At 37.4% G+C, this 10,201-nt stretch overlaps 1 pseudogene; it reads right to left on the reverse strand.

Annotated features, from left to right (window-relative positions):
* Window positions 1-3,536: 3,536 nt before the first annotated feature.
* Window positions 3,537-3,655, reverse strand: LOC111822439 (uncharacterized; annotated as a pseudogene).
* Between the last annotated feature and the right edge of the window lie 6,546 nt (window positions 3,656-10,201).

The following is a 10,201-nucleotide window of genomic DNA, read 5'->3' on the forward strand; positions in this document are numbered from 1 at the left end:
TTATGTTTAGTATACTGTTTATGCCCTAAATACAATTGATTTTTGTATGTTGATCCTTTATACTGCAGCCTTACAAAATGTATTAATTCTAGTAGTTTTTTTCTTTTTGTAGATTTCGTCAGCTTTTCTACATAAATGATCACGTCATGTGCGAATTAATCATTTTTCTTTTTCCTTTCCAGTCGAGATGCCTTTTATTTCCTTTTTCTTGCCTTATTGACCTGGCTAGAACCTCAAGTACAATGTTATAAAGAAGTGGTGAGAATAAACATCCTTGACTTGTTCCTAATCTCAGAGGGGAAGCATTTAGTCTTTCACCATTAAGTATGATGTTAGCTATAGGGGTTTCATAGATGCTGTTTATTAGCTTGGGAAATTTTCTTTTTATTCTTAGTTTGCTGAGAATTTTTATGAGAAATGTATAGTGCATCTGTCAAATTATTTTCTGCATCTATTGATATGGTCATATGTTTTTACTTTTTTAGTTTGTTAATATGATGAATTACATGGATTGATTTTTAAATGTTAAATCAACCTTGCTTTCCTGGAATAAAATGCACTTAGTCATGATGTATTATCTGTTTTACATAGTTTTGGATTCAATTTATTAAAATTTTGTTTAGAATGTTTGCATCTATGTTCATGAGGGATATTGGTCTGTCGTTTTCTTGTAATGTTTTTCTCTGGTTTTGATGTAAGGATAATGCTGGCCTCATAGAAGGAGTTAAGAATAGTCCCTCCCCTTCAATTTTCTGGAAGAGTTTATGTAGAATTGGTATTATTTTTTCCTTAAATTTTTGATAGAATTCACTAGATAGCTTCACTTTTCTTTGTGGGCAAGTTTTTTGTTTGTTTTAAAAAATTTTATTTATTTTGTTGCTGTTGTTGAGAACATACACAACAAAACATACACCAATTTAAGTTTCTACATGTATAATTCAGTGACACTGTTTACATTGAGTTGTACAACCATTCTCACTCCTCTTTTCCAAGTCGTTCTTCCCCCATTAACATAAACTCATTGCCCCCTAAATTTCCTATCTCATCTTTCAAGTTGCTGTTGTCAGTTTGGTCTCATACAGACAGTTCTTAAAAGAGCACAATGCTCGAGGCAGACATTTTTTACTAGTTAAGCTAAACTATTGTTTTGTTTTAGAAGACTTCAGGGGATATTTTTGGTTTAAGGTTTGAAGATTTTTCTCAGGTTTTTCTAGCCTCCATGGCTCCAGAAAGTTTGGAGTCTACACGAATTTGAAATTCGGTTCTGCATTTTCCCCCTTTTGATCAGGATTCCTGTATAGAATCCTTGATCAAAATGTCTGGTTATGGTAGCTGGGCACCATCAAGTTCTTCTGGTCTCATGGCAAAGGAGACAGTTGTTCGTGGAGGCAATAAGCCACACATTCCATATCCTCCTCCTATTCCTGACTCTCCTTCCTCTGTTGATCCAGGAAAATAGAGACCAGTTGTGCCTTGGGTGGCTGCTTGCTTTGTGGGAATATTTTTAACTACAAATTTAATTCCTTTAATAGATTTAGAGCTATTCAGATTATCTATTCATTCTTGAGTGCATTTTGGTAGTTTGTATCTTTCAAAGAATTTGTGCATTGCATCTAAGTTGTTGGATTTGTAGGCATAAAGTGTTCATAATATTCCCATATTAGGGTCACTATGACTTGGAATTGACTCGATGGCAATGGGTTTGGTTTTTTTTGGTTATAGTTTTAATATCCGTGGAATCTGTAGTAATGTCACCTCTTATTCCTGATATTAGTAATTTGTGCCTTCATTCTTTTTTTCCTCATCAGTTAAGCTAGAGGTTTATCAATTTTATTGATTTTCCCAAAGAACCAGCTGTCAGCTTCATTATTCTTTTGGTCGTTTTTCTGCTTGCTACTTTATTTATTTCTTCTCTGATCTTTATTGTTTTCTTTCTTCTGCTTAACTTAGGTTCAGTTTGTTCTTTTTAGTGTTTTAATGTGAAAGCAGAGGTCATTGATTTAAGTCCTTTCTTCATTTATAATACAAACATTTAATGCAATATATTTCTAAGTACTGAATTAGCAGTGCCCTACAAATTTTGTTATGTTTTTATTTTATTTAGTTCAAAAAACATTCTAATTTTCCTTAATTTTTTTTCTTTGACTCATGAGATATTTAAAGTGTGTTCTTTAGTTTTCAAATACTTGGGGATTTTCTGGAGATCTTTCTGTTATTGATGTCTAATTTAATCCAATTTTGGCCCTAGTCTTTGTATTTTAAAGGAAAAATTTATTGAGATGTGTTTTACAGCCAAGTATGTTCTATCTTGGTAAATGTTCTGTATGCACTTGACAAGAATGTGTGTTCTTCTGTTGTTCCATGAAGTGTTCTATAAATGTCAGTTATGTCAATTTAGTCGATTATATTCAAGTCTTCTATATCAGGGGTCTGAATTTTTTTTTTAAAGAGCCAAATAGTAAACACTTTCAGCTTTGTGGGCCATACATTCTCTGTCACAACTACTGAAATCTGCAACTGTAGCAGGACATAAATGAGTGTGTTTATATTTAGCCCACAGTGAACTGGCCATAGTTTGCTAACCCCTGTTCTATATGCTTACTGATTTTCTGTCTACTTGTTCAATCCATTATTGAGAGATGAATTTTGAATCTCTGACTATAATTGTAGATTTGTCTATTTCTTCTTGCAGTTCTGTCAGTTTTTGCTTCATGTATTTTGAAGCTCTATTATTAAGTGCATAAATGTTTAGGATTTCTATGTCTTCTTGATGAATTGACCCTGTTACAATTTTGAAATGGTTATCTCTGGTAACATTCTTTGATTTGAAGCCTACGTTGTCTTATATGAATGTAGTCTTAGCAATCAGTTTCATGCTTTTACTTTAACCTATTTGCATCTTTACATTAAAGTGGTGTTCTCTCAGGCAGCATATAGTTTAGTCTTGCTGTTTTATACAGTCTGAGAAACTCTGCCTTTTAATGTTGTCATATAGACTGTTTACGTTTAATATAATAATAGATATGTGTATATTTAAACCTATTATTTTTATTTTCCATTTGTCCCATCTATTATTTGTTCAGTTTTTTTTCCCTTTTTTTCTGCTGACTTTTTGATTGAGTGAGCATTTTTAAAAAATTTATACCATCTTTTTTGGCTTTCTAGCTATAATGCTCTGTTTTGTTATTTTAGTATTGCTTCAGGGTATATAGCATACATACTTAATTTATCACAATTTAACTTTAAGTAATATTATATTACTTCATGTATAATAAAGAATCTTATAAGAATATGTTTCCATTTCTTCTCTCCAGAACTTTATGCTATTCTAGTCAAACACTTTATTAAACCAAACCAAAACAACAGCAACAACAAAAAAGCACTGCCATAGAGTTGATCCCAACTCATAGCAACCCTATAGGACAGAGTAGAACTGCCCCATAGGGTTTCCAGGGAGCAGCTGGTGGATTCAAACTGCCAGCCTTTTGGTTAGCAGCTGATCTCTTAACCACTGCACCGCCAGGGCTCCAGTATAAAGCCTACAGCAGCCAGTATTCCCAGACAGTCTCCCATCCAAGTACTAACCAAGCCCAACCCTGCTTAGCTTCTGAGATCAGACGAGACTGGGCGTGTTCAGGGTAGTATGGCCATAGACACTTTGTTACACATATGTTATAAAACCCACAGTACATTGTTATAATTTTTGCTTAAACAGTTAATTATTTTTAAAAGAGATTTAAATAAATCTTTATTTGAATAATAAATATTTAAATAATAACAATAATATCTTTGATTTACCCATGTAATTACCATTTCTGATACTCTCTATTCTTTTATATAGAGCCTTATTCCCATCTAATACCATTTTCTTTCTGCCTGAAGGACTTCTCTAACATTTCCTGAAGTGTGTGTCTGCTGGTGTTGAGTTCTTTCGACTTTTGTATGTCTGAAAAAGTCTTAATTTGTCTTTGTATTTGAAAGATATTTGTGCTGTGTATAGAATTCTATGCTGACAATTTTTTTCTTCCAGTACTTGAAAAAAAAAATGTTGCTCCAATATCTTCTCACTTGCATTGCTTTTAATGATAAATCTGCTGTCAGCTTTATCTTTGCTCCCTTTTATATAACCTGTTTTTTTCTCTGGCTACTTTTAAGATTATCCGTTTATGACTGGTTTTGAGCAATTTGACTATGGCATGGTTTTCTTCATATTTGCTGTGCTTTTTTTTCTTTTTTTTTGAAATATCTAATCTGCTGTTAGTTCTATCCAGTGTATTTGTCATCTTATAACTTGCAGTGTTCAACTCCAGAAGATTGATTTAGGTCTTTTTTTATATCTTCCATGTCTCTACTTAACTGTTGAACGTATGTGATACAGTTATGATAACTGTTTTAATGTCCTTCTCTGCTAATTCTGTCATCTGTGTTAGTTGAGGGACAGTTTCAATCAGTTGATTTTTCTCTTCAATATGATATATATATATATATTTGCTTTTTTATATACCTTGTAATTTTTTGATTCTAGACATTATGAGTTTTACCTTGCTGGATGCTAGATAAGGTCTCTGGGTGGTGCAAATGGTTTGCTCTTGGCTACTAACTAAAATTTGGTGGTTTGACCCCACCCAGCAGTACTGCAAAAGAAAGGCCTGGTGGTCTGCTTCCACAAAAATTACAGGCGAGAAAACCCTATAGAGTTCAGTACTACCCTGTAACATATGTTTGTTTGTTTGTTTTTGGATGCTTGATATTTTTGTGTGGCAATAAAATTGAGATTTTTTTCTGGGATGTAGTTAAGTTGCTTGGAAACTATTTTATTTTTTCAGGTCTAGATTTTTAAGATTTGTTGAGTGGAACCTGGGCAATATTTAGAATAGGGTTAATTATTTCCCACTAATGAGGTCAGACCCTCTGAGTACTCCACATATTGCCTCTCGAATTATGTGGTTTTCTAGTCCTGGCCATCTATGAGTGTTGGATACTGTCCCCTATAATCCTTTCTGTTGGCTTTTCCTCCAGTCTTGGGTAGTTTCCTCACATACATGCTCTGATCAGTACCTTGCTTAATATTTGAGGGAGACCCTCTACAGATCTCTACGTTTCTCTCTCTTTATAGTTCTCTGTTTTTCAGTTCTTTCTTCTGGAGAACTCTAGCTGCTGTGGTCTCCTTGAGCTCTCAGCTCCATCTCTTCAACTCTGGAAGTCTGTCAGGCTCTGTTTGCATCCCCTTCTTTGCACTGTAGCTTGGAAACTCTCTCAAGGAAGTAAGCTGATGCAATCATAGGGCTCACCTAATTTGTCTCCCAGCTCTCAGTTCTTTTTTACCTTATGGCAAATGAAATGAAAACTGTTATTTCATATATTTTGTTTGTTTGCTTGTTTATTTTGTTGTCATTGTTGTTTCAAGTGATACAGTACATACCATCTCTGTTACTCCATCTTGGCTGAAAGCAGAAGTCCTGTCATTGACTTTTATTTTTGTCATTGCAACCAAGTGCGCATGGCAACCAAATTGTTACCCACTTTGCAAGCAGGAAGGGATCTACAAGTTGAGTGTAGCCACATGGAAAGGCAATAGATACGATGAAGGGGCTGAGGACATTAATTAATGGGAAAAATAGTTTTTAAAGCTATGTGCTCACTCATCCCACTGTCAATAGGAAATGAGGTGTTTCCATCATATTAAAAATAATTTGTCACTAAAGAAGAAAATTAAATATTGGAGGGGAGGGGGTTAGGAAAGGCATAAGAAAATTTTAGAAACAATGAAATAAAATTAAGAGGTGATTAATTTGAGTTAATAGCAAAAAAGATGTTCAATTGCTGCTATCTTTGAGTCAGAAACTTCTATGAACAATAAGGATAAAGAATTGGATTTTTTGTTTATTTCTTTTAGCAGTTTTTCTTTTGTGTATCTGTGATGGTTAAGGTTATGTGTCAATTTGACTGGGCCATGATTCTCAGTGGTTTGGCAGTAATGTAATGTAATGATGTAATTTGGCTGACATTGGACTGATTGTTCCTCCATAATGTAATCACCTCCATGATGAGATCTGATACATGATGAGATCTACTATGAGCAGCCAATCAGTTGTAAGAGAAGTTTCCTCAGGAGTGTGGCCTGCATCCAATATATATGGACCTTCTGGCAAAGCTCTCTGGCTTTTGCTCACTCTGGATCCTGTAACCAGCTTGTCATCATCTGACCTCCGGTTCTTGGGACTTGAGCTAGCAGCTTATCTGCCAATCATGGGATTCATCAGCCTCTGCAGTCTGTGAGCCAGTGGTCTGCTGTCTGACCTACTGATCTTGGGTTCGCCAGCTCCGGCAGCTATGTGAGTCAGGAGAAGCCTCCAGCCTGATGCCTGACCCATGGACTTGGGACTTGCCAGCCTCTACAGTCTCGTGAGCCATTTCCTTGCCTCTCTCTCTCTCTATATATAAATATATATATGTGCTTCACTGGTTTTGCTTCTCTAGCGAACCCAGCCTAAGACAGTATCTAAAATGCCTTAATTAATTTTTCCAAATAACTATGTTTCTAGGAGACCAGCAATGAAACATAACAAATGAAATTGTATAGCAAATAAGTATTTGCCCATTGAATAAGGGGAATATTAAATAAAAAATGAGACCACCCTCTTCACTGGGAATTCTGATTGAATATTGAGTTATTTGGGAAGGAAAGCTAGGAGTCCCTGATGTCTTTCTAAGGCGGGCTGGTGAATTAACCCTGTAGCTGACTTCTCTCCCCTATCAATACTTTTACATAGATAAAATCAGGTTAAAAAAGTAGATAACAGAGTCAGTCTGAAAGAAGAAAAGAAGGTGCAACAAAAGAGCAAATTCAGGCTGATGACATGAGAAGAGTGGGTGTTGAGATATCACTTTTCCCTCTTTCTTCATCTTTCCATGTTGTTGTTGTTAGCTGCCATCGAGTCAACCTCCAACTCATGGTGACTCCATGCACAGTGGAATGAAACATGGCCCAGTCCTGCACCATTCCTATGACCAGCTGCTGACTGGACCATTGTGATCCATAGGGTTTTCATTGGATGATTTTCAGAAGTAGATTACCAGGCCTTTCTTCCTAGTCTGGAAGCTCCACTGAAACCTATTCAGCTTCATAGCAGCACACAATCTCCACTGACAGACGAGTGGTGGCTGTACATGAAGTACATTTCTGGAAATCAAATTTGGGTCTCCCACATGGAAGGTGAGAGTTCTATCACTGAACCATGGAAACTTTCCTATCTCGGGTAGGTTAATTATCTACCTCTGCACTCAAGGAAGAAATAGCTTCTCTAATGGTTAAACCAGAAAAGAGGTCCATGTCTCTCTTTCTCAAAGCAGCCTGTCCTCGGGTCAAGCTTGTTTCCTACTCTGCCATGAGATGAGCCTCCTGCACTAGCTGGAGACTGACCCGAGTTTGTCCAGCTCCACCAGTGCCTCATTGGATAAGTCCGACTTATTCAGAGGTGAATTAGGAAACCCACTGTGACTACACTTTTAACTCACAAGGTCCAGTGTAGCTTTTATCCGTGATAAAGGTGATAGACTCCTGTGTCTATCTTTGCATCATTCAAAATTGGGAGGAGAAGAGACAGATGTTTTTATTAGCCTGTTAAAACCTTAGCAAGAGGGTAGTGTGGGCAAGGGGATTGTGCCTGGACACTGGCCTTGGTTGTATTTGCACTTCACATTGCTTAGTTAAGAAGCAGAGCATCTTAATGTCACTCATTTGATTGTGAAATCAAATTGTGAAAATGTTACTTTCTATTACCACACTATTTTTGCAGCAGACATTCCTATATTTTGCTACTAAGTAAGGTAAGCCACTTCTCCCCATACCCATGTTATGCTGTATCCCTGGGTCTCACCCTGTCTCTCTCACTACACTCAAACCTCATGCCAAAGATCCAGGAAGGATGTGAGGGGCAGTGATGGAGTGAACCTAAGGAACGGAGTAAGCAGTTTTGTGGCTCATCTTCCCTGGTAATAAGAAACACCAGAAAATTTAATGGTTTGCTCTTAAAGTCATGATAAAATGAAGAATCCTTTAATTCAAAAGTCCCAACAGCTTTGTCAGAAATGTCACATATCTTTAACTACAAACTGGCTGGGACATCTTCCACACATCATAGTCCAGCCCTGTCACTTGGCCCCAGAGACACATGAAGATCTTTTCCAAGATCTTGGAGCCTGAGATGATCACCCACACTTGACATTTCTCATTGGGGCAAAACAGATCAAATGTCTAAAGACCACGGCGAGGCCCCAGGCCCCCTGGCGAGCTCTGGTAACACTAGCTCAGTTCTCTCCCCATGACATGGTCTCCAAAAGATGATGATAACATACACCTTGGATAGTTATTACAGTATGTATTGAGGTCTGTTTCTTCCAACCCTTCTGTGGAATGTCTAAGAATTTGTTTGATTTGTAAAATTATGAGAAATCTCTTCTGGATGCTTCACTACAGCCTTATTAGACAAGAGACTATATTAAGTTTTGCATCTCTTCTCCTTTGAGATTATTTAAATATCTAGCCATGTAGAAATTCAAATATCTCTTAATGAGGTAATCTGTGCTGACTTCTAGGCAGAGACTTCAGTTCAGTGTTAACCACTTTCCAATTACAAATGATGTGAAAAGTTCTCCAAACAAATAGCTGGCTTTATGGAAGATGTTCCTTAAAAAGAAAAAGTCCTCCAAGGTTGTCCAAGACCAAGTGCACCCCACCTTCATAGCATGAGGGATATCAACCTGTTCAGTAAAGGGGAAACAGTGAAATATGAGTTGACAAGAGGAGAAGAACATCCACAAAAGGGGAATGAGCACAGAGAGAAATCAGTCAGAGCATCAGAGGAAGAAACTGTGCTGGGTGTCAGCTTTATAAACCTTAACTAGCTCTTTCTCTGACATTATGACTCTGATATGATTTGAGAGACACTAGGGCAAAAATGGACAGAAAAACTTACTCTAGCCTGACATTCTTCTTATCCTATTTAGCAAGTGGCTTATTATCAAAGTTTGTCCCTCCCAAGGCTTGGTTTCCATATGCCCAGTTGGTTTTGTTCTGTCCCATGGCCCCAGCCTGGTTCTTAACCTTAGCCTGCTACCCTGTACTCAGGAACGAAAGAAGGGAGAATGGATGATCCCACAAATAATGCCAAGTCAAGTCCAGAAAAACAGTTCAGAGAAGGGTCTTGTGAAAATGGGTCCGTAGAGGAATCATCTTTATATGAGAAAAGTAGCATGCGTAGAGTTGGGGTTGGCTACCCCTATCTTCCAAAGACAAATGGCATAATGGGGATATGAAAGAAAAAAGCTGAACCCAACCCTTTCTCCAGAAATGACTCACAGAGGTGAGACATTTGTAAAGAGAAGAAAGAAGATTATACCATTTAAGCCTGTTGCCTGCTCTTTCTCTGCTTTCAGAGCTGTAAGATGGTGGCCTTCACTAGGCGTGGTGTTCACAGAGAGTTTCATGGGGCCAGGGGCATTGCAGGGCAGGGAAGCAAGGAGGACTGCTTAGATCCATCAAGGAAAGAGACATGATGAGATACTTGAGGATCCCTGTTTTTCATTTTAGTGCATGCAGAGTTATAGAGCAGACAGGGACCGAACAGAGCCCAAGTCAGTAACTGAGTGTAAAGATTTGACTTGAAATTTGTCTGTGTTAAACCTCTTAGGAATGGCATGTATATCCAAAGAAAGAGAACTTATCCTACACTAGGAGCTGAAACTCCAATATATAAGAGCTCCCAACCTATGGTAACTTTCAAAGCGTTTCTAAATTTGAATTCCCTCCCTTCCACCCCTACTGAAACTTAGTCCCAGGAAAATAGCAAGGTGCAAAGGTACTGACTCTAGGCAGTTAACAAGTCCATTAGTGTGTCTGCATTACTCACTTTTAGTCAGCAAGCAGTCACTAAGCGTCCACTGTGAGCAGGAACAAGACTATGGGCTGTTAGCTTGTGTCATTCTCTGATGTGCCTGCCCTTTTCAACTGCTTCAACTTCCAATGTCTATGTCATATTTTTGCAGCTTCTGACAATACAACTGGGTTGCGTACCGACAAAGAAGGCCAGCATGAGCTCAAGGATATTGCATTATTGCTAGAAGAGTGCTTCCATTAATAAAAGTGGGCATTGTGTAGTGTCATTCACATATTACTGTACATGAAATGATGCAATGTGAT

This window comes from Trichechus manatus, unplaced genomic scaffold, assembly GCF_000243295.1.
Source record: "Trichechus manatus latirostris isolate Lorelei unplaced genomic scaffold, TriManLat1.0 scaffold00007, whole genome shotgun sequence".
NCBI classification, from domain to species: Eukaryota; Metazoa; Chordata; class Mammalia; order Sirenia; family Trichechidae; genus Trichechus; species Trichechus manatus.